Source organism: Gouania willdenowi, chromosome 17, assembly GCF_900634775.1.
Source record: "Gouania willdenowi chromosome 17, fGouWil2.1, whole genome shotgun sequence".
Taxonomy (NCBI): domain Eukaryota; kingdom Metazoa; phylum Chordata; class Actinopteri; order Blenniiformes; family Gobiesocidae; genus Gouania; species Gouania willdenowi.
In genome coordinates this window covers 35291665-35314844 of record NC_041060.1, presented here as the reverse complement: position 1 = coordinate 35314844, position 23180 = coordinate 35291665, and the positions used below count along the sequence as shown (strand labels likewise).

Genomic DNA, 23180 nt, shown 5'->3' with positions numbered 1-23180 from the left:
ATAGGGGGAGAGAGATAGAGGGAGAGAGATAGGGGGGAGAGAGATAGGGGGGAGAGAGTTGGGGGGGAGAGAGATGGGGGGAGAGATAGGAGGGGAGCGAGATAGGGGGGAGAGAGATGGGGGAGAGAGATATGAGGGAGAGAGATAGGGGGAGAGAGGATAGGGGGGAGAGAGATGGGGGTGAGAGATAGGAGGGAGAGAGATAGGGGAGAGAGATGGGGGGAGAGAGAGAGAGGAGTGATATAGGAGGGAGAGAGATAGGAGGGAGAGCGATAGGGGGAGTGATAGTGATATAGGAGGGAGAGAGATAGGAGGGATTGAGGCCTTTTATAAACATATCAAGCTGTGATCTGATTGGTTTTAAACACATTTGAGGTGTAGTTCGGATTGGGTAGCAGAAGTAAGTGGGATTCTTAACTTTCCCGTACAGACCAGATGGTGGTCTATCCCCACATGTGCTTTTAAACAAGAGTTTATAAAAACTAGATCATACAGGGTGTTTTCATGTTAGGTCTAAAATTTCTTAAGCGTCTTGTTAAATAAAACTTGTTGTAAACATTATGAAAACATTATTATAATGAGTCATATTGTGCTGAGTCACCTTTCAAAGTAATTATCCTAATGTTACTCTTAATCTGTCTAAATGTATTTTTAAACTTTACTCAAAAGACAAAAGCAGAAACACTTGATCAATAATCATAGGAATATTGAATAGTTTCTAAAACATTTCCCTTGAAAGATGATTTTCTATTGATTATCTCATAAATGACTGATATGAATTATTTCTAGCTTTAAGCATGACCCAAAAAGACATGGAGGCACTTGATCAATCAATAATAATTTTCAGACACACCTTCACTGGAAAAGTCTTAAGTTAGTGATTAACAGATGAATTAAATAAAGACACATATAAAGAGTTGTTTGTCCTGGAAAGTTTAAAAGTTGGGTCAATGTCTTAAAATGGATAAGACGCGTAGTTCTGCCTTTAAAGCATCGGATGGTGTTGTAGCTTTTATTTTTATTCTTTCTTTCCAATCTTCATGTTGACAAAGATGTCTCTGATGTAGGTTGTCATGCTACATCTGTATCTCTGTGGAATGTGTCTGTTCTTTGGGGAGGATGATGGAGTGTCAGCAGGGGGTCTACAGTCTAGGATCAACAATGTCGGGATTGAAGACATTTTTCCTTGGTCTGTTTTGAGTCATAAAAGTGTGATAAAATTCTCCTACATAGTGTATAAAAAATAATAACTGTTAACTGTCACTGTGGAGTGAATAACATGTACATTCTGACTAAACATGAATATGAGATGTGATGTCATTGTTTGTACATTGACTAGAATCTTTCTATGGTCACCTGCACAGCTCACTGAAATACTGCTCGATTATTGATTTTTGATATCGTAGATTGGTTTAGATTAAAGAAGTTTAGGTGGTCTGTGTTTGTAAATGTATTTATTAATATTATATGAAACTCACCACAACAACAGTGTTTGATCATGTAAATAAACAGATCTACTGAATAACAAATGTCTGAAAGTTGACTTTATTATAGAGATTTTAGGGCGACAGTGGGTCGTCTTCTGATCGAGAGGTTGGGGGTTCGATCCCTGTACCTGACTATGTGTCGAAGTGTCCTTGGGCAAGACACTGAACCCTAAGTTGCTCCCAGTGGTCGACTAGTGCCTTGCATGTCAGTCCTGTCCCACTGGTGTGTGAATGTGAGAGTGATTGGGTGAATGAGCTGATATGTAAAGCGCTTTGAGACTGTTTCAGTGGTGATAAAGCTCTATATAAAATCAAGTCCATTTACCATTTATTTAATATTAAATAAGAAAGAATTGTATCAAAACCATATATGTAGTATTATAATCTGTGTACCCTTCATTCTTTGTTTATTCTGTTTTAAAAACAAATCATAATAACAAATAAACCATGTGGTTCTTTTGTTTTACACAAATTCATCATATGTCCTTAAAATAAGTTTATATACTTAGTTATATCACAGTGTGGCATCATTAACTTATTAATGTTAAAATAATAATAATCTTACTAATAATAACATGTCAGTGACACTTTTCACCATCTGATTACAGTTTGTTACAGTAAAAACAACTGATTTAAAGCCATATTTTTGTTAAAATAAAACATATTACACTGTAATAATTGAAATAAAACTTTGACACTTTTATCACTCACATAATTCCAAGTCTTACACTTTGTTCAATGTTACAGAATGGTTCTTTAATGCTGATGATGTGATAATAATCCTGTTTATTTTCATAAACAGAAGCTGTTTATCTGTGTAGATGTTAGTCTCCACTACAGTAAATATTAACAGTGTTTAGTTATTGTCTAGGAGGTTCACTGTCTATTCACTTCTGTGTCTATAAATCAATGTCTATCAAAGAAAACATGATGAAGATACTTTGTGAATGTCACAAAAATGAAGATGATATAATAATTGTGTTTGTTAAGCAGCACTGATATGTGTCCATGTTACAGAGAAGTTAATAATATTAACACTGAAATTAATATTTACTGCATTCATTTTGTTTTTAATGATTTAAAGTTAATATTTCACAAACATGAACAATATTTTGGTGAAGCATTATTTATAGAATCAGTGTTTCTTAAAGACTTAAACATAACACAAGGTCATGTGACTAGTTGTGGTCAGTGTGTGTGAGTCACTGTGTAGTACACACTGTGATTTACTGTCATTTCATGTGAAATTCCACTGATAATGTTTTGTAATTCCTGTGAAATAGATTCAGTTGCAGTAAATAAATTAGTCACAGATATTGTGTTTGTATCGTGGAATCATTTTCCTGCAATATATTGATTATTGCGATAATATCATCACGGACAAAAATATTACGATATATTGCATGGTGAGGTACCTGGTGATACCCAGCTCTATAATTCAGTATGATTTATGTACGTTATGGGACCAATGACAGAATGGTGTCTTATGGGATCCACCCTTTCTGAAGGTCATACAGATCTGATTTTAACTTCTAAAATCATGAAAAATTTAAGGGAACACACAAATCACTTGAAACATCTAACACTCACTGAAAAAGTTCAAACCTGTGAGTGATATTTCTGGAGGTGGACCCCACCAGGGTAGAAAAACCAACCACACACACACACACACACACCACACACACACCATTATTTTTTAAAGGAGGGAAGAATGATTTCTCACCACGTAATAGTGTCTGCAACCCTGTTTAATCTGAAGCAAATATCATGAGGTGGAAAGGTTTGACCCCAAAAAACATAATGACCTCCCTTTAATTTATTTCTGCAGCCCAGTCTGGTGCCATGGCACAATGAGAAAGTCCAAAGGTGGAAAGAACCAGGTATATACGTGTGTGTGTAGGTGTGTGTGTGTGTGTGTGTGTTGTGTGTGTGTGGGTGGTGTTGTGTGTGTTGTGTGTGTGGTGTGTGTGGACTTTGGAATGGGCCACAGTGTGTCAGTGAAAGAAGTACACTTCCTCCCTTCACTGTTGTGTGTGTGTGTGTGTGTGTTGGTGGTGTGTGTGTGTGTGTGTAGGTGTGTGTGGTGTAGGTGTGTAGGTGTGTGGTGGTGTGTAGTGTGTGGTGTGTGTGTGTGTGTGTGTAGGTGTGTGTGTATTTTACAAAGTAGTGCAATTTAAAGCTTGTAAACTCATTATTATGGGAATAAAACTATTAAAGGGTAAGAATACAACAATAAACAAAAAAACAACACACCAACTAGAAATCAACCTAAAAACACACCCTAAAGTCTAAAATAAAAAGGTAATTGTATATTTATAGAGTGAAGCAAGTATAAGAAATAGAGAATTGAGAGGAAAGCACATGTATAAAAGTCACTATTGGGGCGACTTCTTCACTTGGAGTGGAGGATCACTGAGAAGCGTTTTAAGTCACACACACGGTGCACTGGTGCACGTTGTAAGCGAATAACCTTAAATCTGCTCTTTTCTGAAGGAACTCTGGCTGTAAACAAAGGTGTCCAGTCTGTCCGTACACGCTGACGTCTCCAGGTGTTTGGACACCTTTAGGTGACGTGGCAGTGAATGTCACACACAAACACATCTCAACATCCTCATCATTCAAGAGGATGGACACATCCCAGCCTCAGCTCAGCAGCGCTATATAAAAGTTTTTTTGTTGTTTTTTTTCTGGTGCACCTCCTAGAGATTACCACCCTGGGTGGCTGCTCATGTTGCCATATCAAAAACCACCACTGGGTTTGAGTGCAGTTACTCCTGTGATTGACCAGTTTGTGAAGCAATAATCAATATGAGATCAAATCAGAGCATTGTAGGAACATTCTAGCAGCACCAGTACCAGTAGTCAGGGATGGTCTAAAGGTTATTTCAATTCTGTGGCCAACTGCAGCTCTTCTCCTTTTAAAATAGTGATGTTTTAATCATTTTTTTACTGAACATCATACACACAGTTTTGTTAGTGTTGAGTATCAGAGTAGATTTACTGAGCCCAGTCATTGATGTGAGACATTGAGGAAGCAGTTGATTTCCCTCATTTCACCTTCTCTCTCTCTCCTTCTTTCCTGGTTTTCCTTTGTTGAGGAAAGACATGGTTTCCTGCTGCTGTCGATCTATTTTTAGTTTTTTTACATTTTGACTAAAATGCAGTTTGGGAAATTCCAGCTAATTTAAAATCCTGTAAGAATGAGATGTTAAATTAATCCATTAACATGAAAATGTATTTAGTGTAGGCAGTGAGTGTGTGAGTGGACTTTGGAATTAGGCCACAGGTGTGTGTGGTGTGTGTGTGTGTGTGTGTGTGTGTGTGTGTGTTGTGTGTGTGTGTGTGTGTGTGTGTGTGTGTGACTAGTGAAATGGCTCAGATTCAGACAGAAAGCCTCTCCTGCTCCGTGTGTCTGGAGCTCCTGAAGGAGCCGGTGACCGTTCCCTGTGGACACAGCTACTGCAGGTAACATTGTTACATTAAAGACAAACTAAAGCTTCATAGAGATAATCATGTGATTACTAGAACACGTCATCCAAAGAGTCCACAAGTGTCTCCAGTAAAGTCTTAAAGTTAGCTCTTCTTAACGTTAGATCTCTTGTTAACAATCACTGTTAATTCATGATATTATTTTGGCACATCACTTGGACTTTTTACTTCTTAATGAAATTTAATGTTTTTATGTTTAGTTTTTTTATATTTAATGTTTTTATATTTAATGTTTTTATATTTATGTTTTTATATTTAATGTTTTTATATTTAATGTTTTTATATTTAGTGTTTTTATATTTAATGTTTTTATATTTAGTGTTTTTATATTTAGTGTTTTTATATTTAATGTTTTTATATTTAGTGTTTTATATTTAATGTTTTTATGTTAATGTATTTCTGAGGCCTTTATTGTAACTAAACTATGTGGTGTGTAATTCATTCTGTGTGTCTGTATTAACATCCATATGTGTGTATCATCAAACACCGGGTCATTCTATTGGCTGTCTCTGTACATGTGACTTTTGGAACACATTTGATGAATACGATCTGTAACTTTTTAAAACTTGTGTAATACCGCTAGAAACCAGCAGTTATGAGGCAAACTTCATAATACACTTTTATATTTATATATATATATAAAACTGTAACTTATAAGTCATATATGTTATATAACTACATCATATAACTTATTAATAAAACACATGTTTTTAGTTGTTTACCAACCAAACCACCTCCAAAAACGCAGAAGAAGAAACTACAGCTAAATATAATAAACAGGGAAATAGACACTCCGTACATGCACCAATACACCTTTATTTGTCTTAACAAATAGATCAATAAAGCTGATCAGTTACGAGGCGTTTCTATGGATACTAGATGATGACTTGATAAATCGTTGCCTTCCCTCCTGGTGACAGTGAGACAGATTGTTCAGGAATGTTCACAGCATTTCAATGTCAACAAAGGTCAGCCTATCAGATTCTAATCACATAAATATATTTAGTAAGTGGTTGACAAGTGGCTCAGTGTGTCTGTCATTTATTATATTAATGACCTGTTTACATTAATATCACTAACATGCTGTAAAATCACTTTACTGCTGTAATTATATTACTGTAGTTACTTAAGGTTCAACTCAATGATTCATATATTAATTTTGGTCCAAAGCAACAGTCAATTGCACTTCTTTTCATAAAGGGACATGAGTTATGTTGTGGGCTGGCTCCTCCCCCCCACCTTCATTAAGTGGGCTGGTCTGTCCTGGACCACGCCCCCCCCCACCTTGTTTAATGGTCAAAGTTCACCATCCTTTAGAACTGGAAGATAAAAACATCCTTTAATGGTTTTACTGGAAGGTTCTGATGGTTTAGGACACATTGAGGCTGATGTGGAGGTTTCAGAGCAATGTTTTTCTGATGCTAACGTTAGCGTCCTGTCTGTGTTCATCATGTATTGTTTACACTCTGTGAATATAAAGATACCGTCATTGCTAATGTTCCTGTAGTTTATCATACACATCTTATTATTCACTGTTTAATATGTGTTAGAAACAGCTGCCACGTGGTTAGCCTTTAGCCCGCTAGCTAGCTAGTGTTATAGATTGAATAGTGACCCTGTTTAACTGGTTAGCACCCGTTAGCGTGTTTAGTTAGACTAATGTTAAACCAGCTGTTAGTTTAGTTGTATGTTAACACAGAAACACACACTCACTGTTAAATCACACATTTTATACATAGAATAAATGAGATGATTAAATCTCAAACATCTGTGTGTAAAGTCAGACAAAGATAAAAGGACTAGGTTTAGTTTGTTCAGTGATGTCATCATTACACATTTTATTATTACGATTATTGTCAGAGAAATACATTATAACTTTACAATTCTAACAATTATTTTTGCATAAATTAATTTCCAGTTACTATAAATCAATGGAATTAATTTTGTAAGATCATGATTTCATCACTTTTTTTAGAAAAAAATTCAGAATATACAATTATTTACCTGTAAAAAAACAACAATTTACATATTTCAAATCCTAGCCCTAATCTGAATATCATTTAAATCAGGTTACTTTTTATTTTTTATTTTTATTTATGTATAAGCAATTTAGCAAAGGAGTTCCAGGTCGGTTAGTGACCTTTTAAAAATCCTTTTATTTTTTTTATTTTCTAGATTTTGTGTTTTCTAAATACATTTATTTCTTTAGAAATATTATCAATTTCTTCAGAAAATCCATGTCACTACACACACACACACATATATATATATATCTGTAGTGACATGGATTATTGTGATAGCTCCTTTTTAATGTATGTCATATGAAGATGTATGACAGCAGCATTAATGTCCCTCAGGGTTCAATAGTTGCACTGATTCTCAGTGGTACGTGGGCTCTATCTAGTGGTACGAATAATGAATTTAATGTAATTCATTATTTAAGTCAGTGTTTATTGGCTGGCTGTAGTGACACAGTTGGTAACCAGAACAGTTGATGATTCTGGTCGTTCTGGAGGATCTAATCTGGGTTCAAAAAGCAGCGTTTCACCTCCATGGACCACAGTAAGGATCAACCATTTTAGGAAAACATCTAAATGTGCTTTTCATTTCATTCACACGTTTTCTTCAAATCAAGTTTCAGTGAAATATTCACAATGTACAGTAACCTGTACAAATATTACATAAATATATATTATACCAATAAAATATTAAATGATTTTACTCTAATGTAAGAATAAAAACTAAAGTCAACAATTGATTTCAAACGTATTTATTAACCATAAACATTCATGTACGTTCTATGAAGTCAGTGACCAATAGGTCTGCAACTAACGACTTTTAATAGTCGTCTAGTCATCGATTATTGTAACGATTAATTGACTAATCGGACGATAAATCGTACAATTATTTGCTCTATGTTGTTATAATCTTTTAAATTTGGTTTGGGGCAGGTAAGTTTTTTATTGTGTCAAAGGTGAAATGTTCCCAGACTAGGGATGGACGATATAAACTAAAATATATCCTGATCATTTCTGTATTTATCACAGTTATGATAAAAATTATGACAAATAAAACAATAAATAAATGAATAAAACAATTACCAACTTAAAGTGTGTGTGTGTGTGTGTGTGTGTGTGTGTGTGTGTGTGTGTGTGTGTGTGTGTGTGTGTGTGTGTGTGTGTGTGTGTGTGTGTGTGGAAGAAGGAAAAACACAAAAGAAGAATCACGTTATTATAAGTAGGAACATTAATTTTTAATATGATATATTAATCATGAAAATGATACATTAATTTTGCCATATCATGACGTAACCAACATTTACATATGTCGGTAACTAATTCTGTTCTAGTTTTTTGTCGACTAATCGTTGCACCCTTATTGACCAATGGCAGTTATTAGAACTAAAGAACATCCTTGACTGTCTTCACTTAAAGTGGTGCAAAAAAAAAGTTCAAAAAGTCCAAGTAAAAGAGAAATAAAAAGTTATGAGTTTCCTCCAGTGCTTTATAGACCTGACGAGCCCCCATCGCCCCCCGTCAGGCTAAGCGTCACTTGTTTACGTATTTTAAATAGGTTTTTTTATGGATCTTTTTCAATCTGAGGATGGAGTGTCTGGGTGTCATCCTCTACAGCTCCCTATCATTTCAACTCACACATCAATAACATTACCCGGCCTGCATACTCCCACCTACGCAACATCAACCGCCCTCCGCCCCTCTCTCACTCCTCACTCCACTGCCATCCTGGTTCACAGCCTCGTCACTTCATCACAAATCCCTCCATAAGCTCCAACTGGTCCAGAACTCTGCAGCCCATATCATCACCGTAACCCCCTCTGACCACATCTCCCCTGTCCTTCAGCAGCTCCACTGGCTCCCCATCAAATTCAGAATACATTTAAAAATACTCCATTTCATGGCCATCCACAACCCCCCCCCCCCCCCTGACTTCCTGTCTGACCTCCCCCCCCCCCCCCCCCCCCCCCCCCCCCCCCCAGTACCATGGGAAGCAGAGCTTTCAGTCACTCTGCTCCCAAACTCTGGAACTCCTCCCCCTGGACATCAGAAACATCAACAGCTTACTCCTCTTCAAATCCAGACTCTAAACCTCTCTTCCAATCAGCTCACTCTCTGTAAATTCTCATCCCTATTTCACCTACATTACATTTCTTTTGTCTTCTTTGTAATATACTGTTTTTAATGTACTGCACTGTTTTTATTATTCTGTTTTATTATCCTGTATTTCCTGTAAAGTGTCCTTGGGTGTCCTGAAAAGTGCTTTTAAAGAAAATTGTTATTATTATAAAATGAGGTCTCAAAATCATAGAAAAACAAGCACTTCTTTCTGCTCTGAGACCCTGGGGGCGTGTCAGTTAGAGCCGGCTCCGTGTACTGTGTCTATGGGAGAGAGCAGTGTGAAAACGGCTCCAACGTCGATAGTGCTTCTCCCATTGGTTTTCTAAAAGTTCTCGGATCGGGCAAAACGAAGTGTCAGCGGAAAGATTTGCTCTGCCCGAGTCTGAATATGTGCATCTCTCCTGGGTAGAGTCAGAACTGCGCCCACTAGAGGCCAAAATACACAATCGCAGTGCAAAAAAGTGCTCATTTAATAGAAAATGTGGCACCAGCGAATGCGTTTTATTCCCCTGAGTCAGAATATGTGGTTTGTTTTTGGCAAGAAGTTAAATTGCGCCCCCTGGTGGTAAAAAATGACAGATAATAAATAAAATAAAACAATCTGATAAATAAAACAAAAAATACTAGACATTGTCTCTTTGTGGAGCTGGATCTGGCCAGAGAATGTCATCATCATCACAGGCAATATCTTCATTGGCCAGACAACGTTTGAAGACCACCTTGAATGTCTAATCCACCCTTGAACAGCTACGGCGCTGACTTGGTCACAGGCGTCATCCATGAGCTGAATGAGGGGTACCTGAGCCTGGGCCCGCAGATGGTAAACCTTCCACCGCCACGCAGAGAAAACTCTTTGATTGGGTTAAGAAAAGGAGAGTATGGTGAAAAATATAGGACTGTGAACTGTGGATAGCGTTTGAACCAGTCTGGACCAGAGCAGCACGGTGGAATGACACATTGTCCCACATGACAACGTACTGCTTCTGTTGTATTTGGTTCCGTGCTGTGACTGTGTGTGTAATGGGTGTCTGCAGTGATGTTACCTTCCCGTTTCCTGACCCTGGATAAGTCTTGGATGGGGGGCAGTTCCACACCGATGATCTTTTCTGTAGACCTGATTATCTGTTCCAGTCTGGTTCTGTTAATTTGGTTGTAGATCCAAACCAGACAGTGATAGAGGGTGCACAGAACCACTGAGCTTTCATCTACCAATAGTTTAAAGTAGGGATGTTTCATTCTGATATAGGATATCTTATAACAGTCCAATATCAGCAAAAAACTAGTATCACATTATATAAATCGTTGCTATAACCACTCTGATCCAATCAGTCCATTCATACCTCCGCTCCAGCTCTTCTATAAATAAGTCATTTTTTCTCATCCCTTCTGTTGCTGATTATTGTTCTCTGTTAACTATCAGCTAAGGTCATATTATAACATTCTACAATACAAATTACACAATACAGTATTGGTCTCGTCTCTGGTCTTTGGAGAGGCAGACGTGTTTTCATTCGCTCCGATAACACGAACCTTGGCTACAGCTGGCTACAGCTGAACAGCCTGAAAAATGGGGCCCCAAGACTGAGGAAAATGGTGAAAAAACCGCAGGGATGCCCTTCAGGAACTCAATTCGGGTTTGGAAGCGGTCCAAGGAGATGATACGCGAGGGTCTACGAAACCTATCTGCCGAGATAAAGTCGTTGGAAAAGACGCTGGAAAACTCACTGGAAAACCTACAAAGCGAAGCAAAGGTACTGAAAGAAAAGAATGAAAGAAATGCTGAAGAGATAAAATTGTTGAACGCCAGGGTTGAACAGCTGGAACAAAAGGAAAGAGAGAAAGATGTCATCATCACAGGCCTAAAGATAAAACCCAGGAGTTACGCGAGTGACGAAGAAACAAAATCGATTGAACAACAGGTCATTGACTATCTGGAGTCGAAGGACATTGTCCTGAACCCTGACAACATCAACTCCTGCCATCTCCTGCCAAAGAAAAATGATAACAGAGCTGTAAAAATAACCTTCACGAATATGAAATTCAAAGGAGAACTACTGAAGCAAGGAAATAAACTGAAGGGAACGAAGGTGTACATCAATGAAAACCTGACGAAACAAAATGCAAGCATCGCATGGAAGGCACGCCAAATAAAAAAAGGAGGAAAGATTCTAAAGACGTGGACAAGAAATTGCAGGATTTATATCACACCACTGGGAGAAGAGAACGGAAAACCAATCCTCATCAAAACGATGGAAGACTTGGGAAAATACGAAGGATCCACCTAAACAACAACATTACTGATGGTAATTATGGATATGGACCCAGATCTATATAAACACTGGAAACAAAACTCACTGTGATTATTTTACGGAGACTGAATTAAATGTGGAAACCAAGAGTAAAAAAGGTCTGTCATTTATTCATTTCAATTTCTAGGTGGTGGGGTGATCAAGGATTACATTAAATTTAAATTCAAAGTGTTTATTGTCATATGTGCAGTTAGAAACACGTTTTCCTGTACAATGAAATTACTACCTTGCTTATGAACTAAGATATAATACAATGAAATTACTACCTTGCTTATGAACTAAGATATAATAATGTGTTTATACAAGTTAAATACAAGTTAAATCTAACAGTGGAAAATACAACACTGCCAATAGAACTAACAACAGCTGGATTAACCTTGAAGTAGAGACAAAACAAGCTGCAAACTTGTGTGTCCAAAAGAGACATTCCCGAGTGGTGACATTATGGATGAAAAGGGAAAAACCTTCCAAACACCTTCGAAAGAGGAACTATTCTTGAACTGGAGGAATGCTAACAACGTCTGGCAGGGAACAAGGCCAACACGAACAACGATAGAGAGGAGGAGGAATAAAAACAAGACAACACTGACTACAGATGAAAATACACAAGAAAGGACTGTTCAGAACAACTCAAGAATGTTTGACCAGAGAGACATGTAAACCCATGTAAATTTGCGATGGTAAAACAGGGGACGGGACCCAGATAAGCAAACTGCTTCTCTCGTCTCCTTTTTCGGCATGTAAAAAAAAAAAAAAGTGAATGTAACCATGTCGGAAATAAACTGAATAAATAAAAATAAAATAAAAAAACAAGTCATAAATATATGTATGATTTGCACTGATATCAGATCGACCAATACCCAAGGTTGGAATATCAGAATCATATCTGAAGTGATAAAGTTGTACTGGGACAGCCCTAGTTTAAAAAGAATAGAGGAGGGAGGAGCTATCAGGTCATTAGCCAATCAGGTTCATTGTTCCTACAGAACAAAGTCAAAGTGTTTCCATGAAGATGAACTAATCCATGGGAATTTAAATTCTTCAGCCTCAAAATCAAAGTATTTCCTCCACATCATGTGATCTCTGAACAAACTGATCCTTTTAGTCCATTTCAAAGTGATAACAGTGCAAAGTATTTCTAGATCCTTCACGTTCATTCTCTCTCTTCCATCCTTCAGGTGGAGCTGATTCCATGCTGATGTTATAGGTGAATGGAGGCGTCTGAAGGAGGATTGTGGAACCACTCAGCCGTGATAGCAAACATGGACTCCTCAGAAAAGGTGAGAAATGAGTGGATTGAAGTTTTTCAGCAAACGTGGAACAAAACCAGTGAATGTGGAACCAGTGAAGGACACCTTTAAAGCTGAACATCAGCTGGACTTCTGGTGGACATGTGACCTCCAACTGCTCAATGACACAGACAGGAAGTACAACAACAGATCAGCCATAACATGATGAGCCCTGATAAGAAATGTCAGCTTTTACACATATCTTTAATAATGCAGTGTGTGAATAAGAAGATCCTCCAAGAATCACATGTTGTTGTTAGACTTTATTGTTTCCATTTGTGGCTCTAGAACCAGTTCAGATCAACTTGTTCTACTGTGTGTGACATCACTGATCTGACTTTTTAGCAGCGTTAGCCTCTGTTACTGCCTTTAACTGAGCTTATCTCATACACAACACTAGTCTGACTCTTATTGTGAAAAGACTTGTTTCTGAGCTCATAGTGCAGAGTTTATTTAGACATCAAAGGAACAGCTACAGTTACAAACAGCAACTATAGCAACACAATCATTAGGAGGTCATCAGTTAGACAGGTTACCATTCAAAGCACAACTTGTTATTTTGATCCTTTTCAATAAACCAATCTGAGCTTCTCCTCATATTTTCTCTACATTATTTAATAAGATGTAAATAAGCTTCAAATGCCTTCATTTGATCAGAGACAATGCTAATGCTAATGTCCATCTCTGCTACTGAGCTGTGGAGGCAGTGATGCTTTGGTCCAGTGTTTTTCAACCTGTGTGCTGCGTCACACCAGTGTGCCGTGAGATATTGTAACGTGGGCCGTGGAAAATTATCCAGTTTCCTTAATTGTCCAAAATGTTAATATCATGCCATTGTAAAGTGACTGTGCTTTAAAAGTAATTCTCCTCTGCTTCAGTAGGGGGCAGCACTGAGCTATTTGCCTTGGAGACATGATGCAGTTTTAGTGATGCATGAAACACGTGATAGACAGTGATGGAGAAGTTTTTGAAAACTCTCTGAGCAGAGCCTGGGACAAAATTCAGACCCTGATGAAAGCTCTCGTATGGGAGGGAATCAAAATAAAGCATGACAGTGAACTTGAGTTCGTACAGAAAATATATTTTCATTTGGATTTACTTTCACTGGGGATGTGACGACACTGATCCATTGTGCTCTGTGGGTGATGAAAAGCTGTCCAACAGTGCTATGGTCCTAAGTAAGCTTAGATACCATCTCCAAACCAAACACCTGACACTTCAAAACAAACACGTGGACTATTTTGTTCACCTGCATGAAAACACAGAAAAGCAGGTCATTTTTATGAGAAGAACCACAAAGTTGAATGAGTGAGCCCTCAAACCTAGCTACCACGTTGCTGAACTTGTTGCTAAATCAAAAAAGTTGCACACTGTGGCAGAGTCATTAATATTATCTCCCTGCAAAGCCATTGTGAAGGAGACGCTCGGCTCCGATGCGGCGGTAAAGAAATAGCCAAAGTCCGTCTCTCAGATAACACAATTGCCAGACAAATTGATGACATGTCTGCAGACATTGAAAATGTTGTTTTGGAAAAGATTTGCATTAGTAGAAAATTAGCTTTTTAACCTGATGAGTCCACGACATAAGCGAACACGCTCAACTCTTAGTCAATGTAAGTTTTGTGGGCGGAGATGCCATTAGAGAAAACATAGCAGGGTTTCTCACGCACCAGCGGCCAACCGTGTTTTTGTAAAAAAAACATGTTATAAGTTGAGAGGAATTTTGAAATGATGACTATGATGTGTTATTATAAGCCATTTATTAACGATACTTAAATATAAAGTCTTACAAAAAGTCACAATCTTGAAATACGGTTTTAACAAACACACAAAAAATACAATTAAAATAAATAATATCAATTGTTTTCACTTAAGTTAAATCCTAGTGAATCTTAAAACAAGCCATTGCTGGTCACATTAAAAGTAAAATAAATAAACATAAATAAAAAAGTGCAAACATGGCCAAGGGGTAAAACTAGGGAACGCAGAGGCTTCAGTGATTGACAGCCTACAACATGAAAAACATGAAAGATATTAGTTTTATAATAGATATTTCATTTTAGTCAGTGTACTGTATTTACATTATTTATTGGTTACTTTACTTTTGCTTAGTGCCATGGTGTAGCGTCTAGGGCTGAAAATAACTACTATTTTAATAGTCGACTAGTCATTGATTATTGAAACAATACCCGACTAATCGGATGACAAATTATTTATTTGCTTTTTGTTGCTACAAACTTTAAAATTTAACTTGGGGCAAATTACAACAAATAAAAACAATAAATAAATAAATAAAACAATTCCCAAATTAAAGTGTAAACAGGTTCCTTACAAACACAAATTAAATTGAATAAATCACACTAGAATGTGCTTCAGTAATAACATTAACACATTAAAAAAAGCTACAATATCTGCTGACTCATAGAGTTAATGAGCTGATATTTTATGGGTCACTGCATTAGTGTTATTATATGCAATTCATTCAAAAAATAAAATAAAATAAAAGCACGTGAAAAACAAAAATAACTCCAATAGTGTTTTTATTGCTGCTGAATGTAGTTTATTAATATCTGATAATGAGTTACATAAAGTTATGGTTGATAAATATCTCTCTGATTTACTATAATGAAACCAGATCAAGCTGATGATGTAATCATTAATATACTGAGTATTACTAATGGGAAATTCTGGTGTAATAATCACAATATTTATTACTGTCTAATGGGACCAGCTTTATCTGTGAACACGTGAAATATAATTAAAAATATTGTGTTTCACAAGTTGGGACGAATGAATAGTGACGATAGTTTTATGCCAAAATTTATTTCACACAACATGTGACATGTTTAGCTTTTATCCTTCCTTCAAAGTATTAAATCTGACCATTAATAAATCTGTGGCTCTTTGTGTTTTAATGACAGTAAGATCTTTTTACTAGTCGTTTCATGAAGTGGTTAGCATTAGCACTTAGCCCAGTCTTATGTGTCGGTGGGTTAGCTTAGCTTAGTTAATAGAGCACAGTCACCGTGTTTGTGGGAACTTTGGATGGATCTGACGGAGGAACTTAGACTGGTTCACTTTGCGTGTGTGAGCGGCATCGACATCGCTGAGCTCTCGGCAAGAGTGCTAGGCTTTTTTAAAGCCGAGCACTTTTTTTTCTGGACATCTCTGTAATATGAAACTAATTATATAATCAGAATCAGAATTCCTTTATTTATCCGAGGGGGAAATTACTTTTGTTGCAGCCGCTCAAGAAAATATGACAAATAAAAAGAATAAACGTAAAGCAAGAAAGAATATATGTTAAGTGTATAATTAAGTAAAGCCTGTAAAAATAAGGATTAGATACACACACATTACAATAGTAAAAAAAAAGATAGATGTTAATATAACACAAATATACAATATGATACAGATATTTACAATAATAAAATCTGTGAGGTTACAGTGATGAATTCTACAGTTTGATCTCCACAGACAGGAATGATTTCCTGTCTGTGTCTGTTTGCGTCTGCGACCCTCAATCTGCTCCCCCAGCAAACAACAGCGTAGAGGATCACAATGTCCACACTGACCTCCTGGATGGAGACAGGGCTGACCTCAGGTCCACTATCAGCTCCTTAGTCTTTGTCACATTGAGCTGTAGATGGTTCTGCTCACTCCATGTGACAAAGCTGTCTACAGCAGCTCTGTACTTCACCTCGTCCCCCTCCCTGATACATCCAACCACTGCTGAATCGTCCGAGAACTTCTAGAGATGACAGGTCTCAGTGCAGTAGATGAAGTCCGTGGTGTAGGTGGTGTGGAGGAAGGGAGAGGGTACAGTCCCTAGAGGGGCCCTCAGTAGACCACAATTCAGGAAATAATGGAGGAGTCAATCTGCATCTCTGTCAGCTTCTCACCCAGTAGAGCTGAACGGATGGTGTTAAAAGCACAGGAAAAGTCAAAGAACATGACTCAGTGCTCGCCGACTTATCCAGGTGAGTCCAACTCCAACCTTGGGCTGGTAGGTAAACTGTAGCGGGTACAGTTGTGGTTTGAGAAATGGTCGGAGCTACACCAGGATAAGTATCTCCAGGGTCTTCATGATGTTGGAGGTTAATGCAACCGGTCTGTAATCCTAGGAGCTGCTGGGACATGGTGTCTTTGGAACAGGAACCAGACAGGATGTACTTCCACACCACAGGGACCCTCTGCATGGGTGTGAAAGGTTAAGGGGAGGAGGGGATGATTGTGTTTCAGTGCAGCCAGCAGTGGTGTGACTAGGGGTGACAGCAGGGGGTCAAGTAGCCACAGTATCAAATCTGTTAAAAAACAGATTTAGTTCATTGACCTGGTCCTCACTACCTTCCAACCCTCTGTTGCTGACTTAAAGCAGTGATGGTCCTCATCCCTTTCCAGACCTCTCTGGTGTTGTTTTGCTGGAGCTTCTTCTCCAGCTTTCTGCCATATTCCACCTCAGCCTCTCTGATTGTCCCTTTAAGCCCCCCCTGTATTTTTCTCCCCTCCTCCCTATTACCATCTCTGAAAGCCCTTTTCTTATTGTGCAGGATGGCTTTGATGTCCTTTGTTGCCCAGGGCTTGTTGTTAGGGTAGCATTTCACAGTCTTAGCTGAGACAGTGGTGTCCACACAGAAGTTCATATCATTTGTGATGCATTCTGTGAGGTTATCAATATCTTGTCCATGTGATTCACAGCGTGCATCCCAGTTTGTAGCCTCAAAACATCTTCTCAGTGCCTCAAACATCTCCTCCGACCATCTCCTCACTGTCCTTGTGGTCGTTGGCTGGCGTTTCACCTGGGGCAGATAACAGGGGCTGAGGTGAATGAGGTTGTGGTCTGACCGACCCAGTGTGTATGAGCTGGGTGAGGAATTTAAAGTGTTTGAGGACTGATTAATCAAAGTACTTGCAAGTGATGAGTGGTCTGTGAAGCTGACATACCTGGAATATTCATTTCATCATGAATGAACTGAACACACAAATACAAAGCCGAAATGAAAACCTGTTTACAAGCACAGATAAAATAAATGGATTCAGTTCGAAAGTGAAGCTCTGGCAACAGCATGTGGAGTGTGCCAACCTTGACATTTTTCTGCTCACCACGACATGGAAAGACGTCAACACCGTTGCTCTGTGTGAGATAATGGGTAAACATTTGAAAACTCTTGAGGAAAAGCTTTCGTTATATTTCTCTTCAGTCTTCGCAGAGTCCCTTGACTAGATTAGGGACCCATATAGCTCAGCATCAGTTGTTGGGAAGGACATGTCTTTACAAGAGCAAGAGGAACTAACTGAACTGAGATAAGATCATAGTTTAAAGCTAAGCTTTACTGACCTACCAGTTTTTGGCTGACAGCTGCAAAGGAGTTCCCCATTCTGTCAAACAAAGCTATTTCAAAATGACTCCCATTTTCCATGACATCGCTGTGTGAGTTGAGCGTTTCAACCCTGACTGTTATAAAAACTAAAAACGAAGAGAGACTGAGAGCTGTTGAGGAAAAGTTTTGTGTGTGTCTGTCTTCAATTCCTCCCAGGATATCAGCTTTGTGTTCAACTCAACAGGCCCATGTTTCACACTGAGTGAATGTAACTAAGATAAAGGTCTCATATTATGCTATTTTTCACCCATCTCCATTTGTTCAAAGAACAAACAACATAGTTGTAGAAGACCTATTATTCACGTGTACAAACTGGTAGGTAGGACTTAAACCAGTTTAGGGCAGTCCCTGTGATTCCAAGTAATTTCTCTAATCTCTCTAGTAGAATATAGTGATCTATAGTGTCAAAAGCTGCACTAAGATCTAATAAAACCAGCACTGAGAGTCGTCCATCTGAAGCCCAGAGTAGATCATTAGTTACTTTAACTAAAGCAGTCTCTGTGCTGTGTTGAGCTCTAAAACCTGACTGGAAGTCCTCGAAAAAGGCTGTTGTTTTGAAGAAATTCACAGAGCTGAGCCGCCACAACTTTCTCAAGAATCTTTCTCCTCTGGGTTGATGTTGCCTTGTTCCATGTGGGTCTACTTGTCCCAAGTCCGAACCCACCTCTTCCATGCTGCACCTATCCCACAATGTCTCCTTGCATGAGAGCAGATTTTGCTTGCTGTATGGCCTCAGATGGGATCCATTTCCTCCCAGTTACCATTCTGAGAGCAGCCACTCAGATCATGTCATCTTGGGACTCGGTCAGGGTCATGTTCAGCCTCACTTTGGTGCATTTAAACTCCTCTGTGAGGCAAGAGACAGGCAATTCCAGGACACTGAGTCCATACAAGTAAGTAAGTAAGTAAGTAGTTTATTTATAAAGCGCTTTTTGCAGATAAAATCACAAAGTGCTGTACAGAGTTGTGGTAAAAGTACAAGTGCAACACAATAGAATAATAAAACAAGGCAACATGGGAGGCCAAGCCACTTCTTGATGTATGAACTGACTGTCCTCTCCAGCTTCTTAACTTTGTTCATGGGGATCTCGTAGACCGTTAGGGGACATATCAGGCAGGGGAGCAATCCAAACTGCAGGCACCACAGTTTCAACTTGCCAGGAAGCAAGGTCTTGTCTATGCTGATAAGACCTTTGATGTTTTCTTCCCTCAGCTGATCACACTGGTCTGTGTCTTTGAGGCTTGCATTGTCACAGGTATGCCGGCTTTCTGCACAAATGTGTCAATCAAGTTGTTTTGCTTCAAGACTAACACAAACCACAAACAAAGAACTGGATGGGTGTATTTCACATTTTGTGTGCCGGTGGACTCCCAAGTTATGTTCAAAAACACTGCAAAAGGGGATTTTTTTATATGTCCCCTACAAGTCATATTGTCATTATTAGGCTAAAAACTGTCATTTTATAATGTTTTTGGTTGGTGGTGTGCCATTGGATTTTTCTATGTAAAAAATGTACTGTGGCTCAAAAAAGGTTGAAAAACACTGGTCATTGTTCTGATGGTAAACTTTGGTTCCTGACGTCCATGTGAATGTCAGATTCATCTTTATCAGTCACTGTTCTTTCCAGGAACACATTTAGAAACAAATGTTTGTTTGGTTCCTTCTCTGTGTTTAATCTCTATCTGTTCTACAGGACTCTGGAAGACAGAACAAAGTGACACCTCAACGCTCTCAGGACATCAAAGCTCAGCCAAAACAAAAACAGCAGCTCCAGCCTAGAGTGAAAGCCAAAGCACATACATGTGACCAGTGTGGAAAGGCCTTTACCAAGAAATCAAACCTCACTGAACATCAACGAATCCATTCTGGAGAAAAACCATTCAGCTGTGACCAGTGTGAAAAGGTCTTTATCAGCAAATCAAGCCTCACTGTACATCAACGAATCCATTCTGGAGAAAAACCATTCAGCTGTGACCAGTGTGAAAAGGCCTTTATCAGCAAATCAACCCTCACTGTACATCAACGAATCCATTCTGGAGTAAAACCGTTCAGCTGTGACCAGTGTGGAAGGGCTTTCAACCAGAGGGGTAACTTAATAAGTCACAAAGTCATTCATACTGGAGAAAAAAGTTGAAATGTGACCTGTGTGAGAAGGCCTTTACCTGTAAATCACAACTCACTATACATCAACGAGTCCATTCTGGAGCTAAGCCATTCAGCTGTGACCAGTGTGAAAAGGCGTATACCAGGAAATCACTCCTCACCGTACATCAAAAAATCCATTCTGGAGCTAAGCCATTCAGCTGTGACCAGTGTAAAAAGGCGTTTACCAGTAAATCACTCCTCACCGCACATCAAAGAATCCATTCTGGATCTAAACCATTCACCTGTGACCAGTGTGGAAAGGCTTTTAACCAGAGTTCTAACTTAATGACACACAAAGCTGTTCATACTGGAGTTAGAAAGTTTAAATGTGACGAGTGTGGAAAAGCTTTTGCTTTAAAGCACAACCTGAAAACCCATCAGCTTGTTCACAGTGGAGAAAAACCACACACATGTGATGAATGTGGGAATGCCTTTAGGCTGAAGAGTAGCTTATTAGTGCATCAACATATCCACAGAGAATACAAACCATACAGATGTGAGGAATGTGGAAAGAGTTTTAGTCTATCTGGACACCTCAGTGCACATGTCCTCATTCATCGTGGAATCAAAGCTCACAGATGTGAACAGTGTGGAAAGACTTTTACACAAGATCACATTTAACGAGTCACATGCAGACTCACTCCAGATCAGAGTTGTATCGCTGTGACCACTGTGGGAAAATATATAAACAGAAACATTACCTCATCATCCACCTGAGATCTCACACTGGACATGAAGTGTGTCCCTGTGACCAGTGTGACAAAGTTTTTACAACATATCATCAGTTAAAACATCATCAAACCAGCCACTCATCAGAAAGACCTCATAAATGTGACACGTGTGGAAAATCTTTCAAGAGCAAATTAGGCTTTCGTCTCCACCAATGTGTTCATGAGAAGAATGTTTTCAAATGTGACGAGTGTGGGAAGACCTTCAGCACTTCATCTGTTCTCCAATCACATCTCTGTGTGGATGGAGACATGGAGCAGGAATCATCTTCAGATGCCAGTGACACACGGATGGTGACGACACCTTCTGGTTCCAGTGTTAGACTGAAGAACCCAGTGATCAGGCTGCACAGGATTCCAACTTAAACCTGCTGTCAGCTGGAAAATGAACACCAACAGTTCAGGAAGTTGTTGATCTTTGAAGGTGTGGTCTGAAAGAAAAGATCAATACAATGATCAGTTGGAAAGGAAGCAGGAAGAAGTTTTTCTTCGTTCACTTCTATACAGGATATACATTCTATAGCTTCTGTATTCATACATGATGTATATGAAGAATGAATAACATTATTATTATTATTATTATTATTATTATACACTAATGACTATACGCCTGACAAACTCATTTTAGTTGTGGGTTCAAATACGGACCAGTTTGGGGTCCAAAGGGCTGCAGATAATAGAAAAACCAGCCTTTGTTTATCAGCAACTTTTTTTTAATTTTCTAAAATGTTGTGGAATAATTCAGGAAAAATTGCATAACTTTCAAAAGTTGAGAGTTCTTGCAAAATTTGAGTTTAAAATGATTGCCATGATATGATGTCACCATGGCAAAACTGTGAGCTCTGCAAATATTGTGAAGTTTAATTAAAATGATTTGTTTTTAGAGGGGTTGTGATATCTACAACTGAATTAGTTTATAATTTACACAATAATTCATGTTTTCTGGCATTTTGACTTTCTCCTGCAGACTGAAATTGATGCTCTAAATGGTCGGATTTGGGACCTGAGCCCTGAGTTTGACATGTATTCTATATGGAAGACAGTCTGATGTCCATCATGTGTTTGTATACTGTACATTATGTAGGAGGTCATGTCTGACAGATACCACAGCACACTTCTTGACCATTTGGTCAGGAAGAGTTTCCCACTCTTTCCCCTTACAAACAGAGACAAAGAGCTGAGAACAGGAATTTACGACTGTTTGTCCTTCCCCTGCTGTGATGACATGGCAGAATCTTTGCTTTGTGCTATACTGTTCTCCAAGAATTAACAATGAAATATTCCAAAAGCGGGCACAAATTTCTGATTGAGCAAAACTCACTGCTTCACCGCTGTCCACCCTAGTGTTTCTGGATAAGCAGTCACAGAAGAAACTGGAAATAAAAAATATCTGGATAAAACACACTTTAAAAATGTGGTCAACGGTCCAGAAGGGAATTAAAGGGACAGCCGGTCTTTCACGGGCAATACGGATTATCGGAAATCCAGATTTCCCCCCCTCCACAGTGGACACAACCTTTAAGAGATGGGAAGGCAGAGGCCTAAAGGTTATTGATCAGCTGTTCTGTGATGACGTGCTACAGCCATTCTCATATCTTCAAGACAAGTTCTCTTTACCTCAAAGTGATATGTTTCGTTACTTTCAGATTAGACACTATATCACAAACCATAAAAATTGGAATACAGTTAAAACTAATCCATCAAATATTGAAACTTACCTGATTAATATAATAAAACATCATCTACCCAACAAAAAACATGTTTCTGCCTTGGGCGGGGTGGGGCTGTTGGCTGGGGCCTGCTGTCCTCCGGGCTGTGCTGGCGTCGGGGGTGTCTCATGCACCGCTCCCCTCCATCCACCCTTTTTTAATAGCACTTCATGCATTCACTAAGCACATACACTCACTCAGGGGATAGGGAAGTGCTCCATGGGGAATGGAGAGGCACCATAACAGGGTGGTGGGTAAATTCACACATCTGGGCCTGTCGGGTGGGGGCCCGGCCCGTCCGTTGATGGCTGGGCTTCCGTGTGGGGATCGGGGGGTGCGGTCGGGCGTGGCGGGGCGGTGGGTCTCTGGGGGGTGTGGAGGGGTGTTGCTGGGGGCTCCCTTTGCGGGGTCTCTCCGGGCGGTGCTGGCCTGGTGGGGCGTGGGGGTGCCCTTCCCTGCGGGTGGGGCTTGGCGCTTGTCTTGTTTCCTGGTTGCCTTGGGGGCGT

General features: G+C 39.0%; 1 pseudogene; it reads left to right on the top strand.

Annotated features, from left to right (window-relative positions):
- The window catches only part of LOC114478825 (zinc finger protein OZF-like), a 33523-nt pseudogene extending 10907 nt beyond the window's left edge, over window positions 1-22616 (top strand).
- The last annotated feature ends 564 nt before the right edge of the window (window positions 22617-23180 follow it).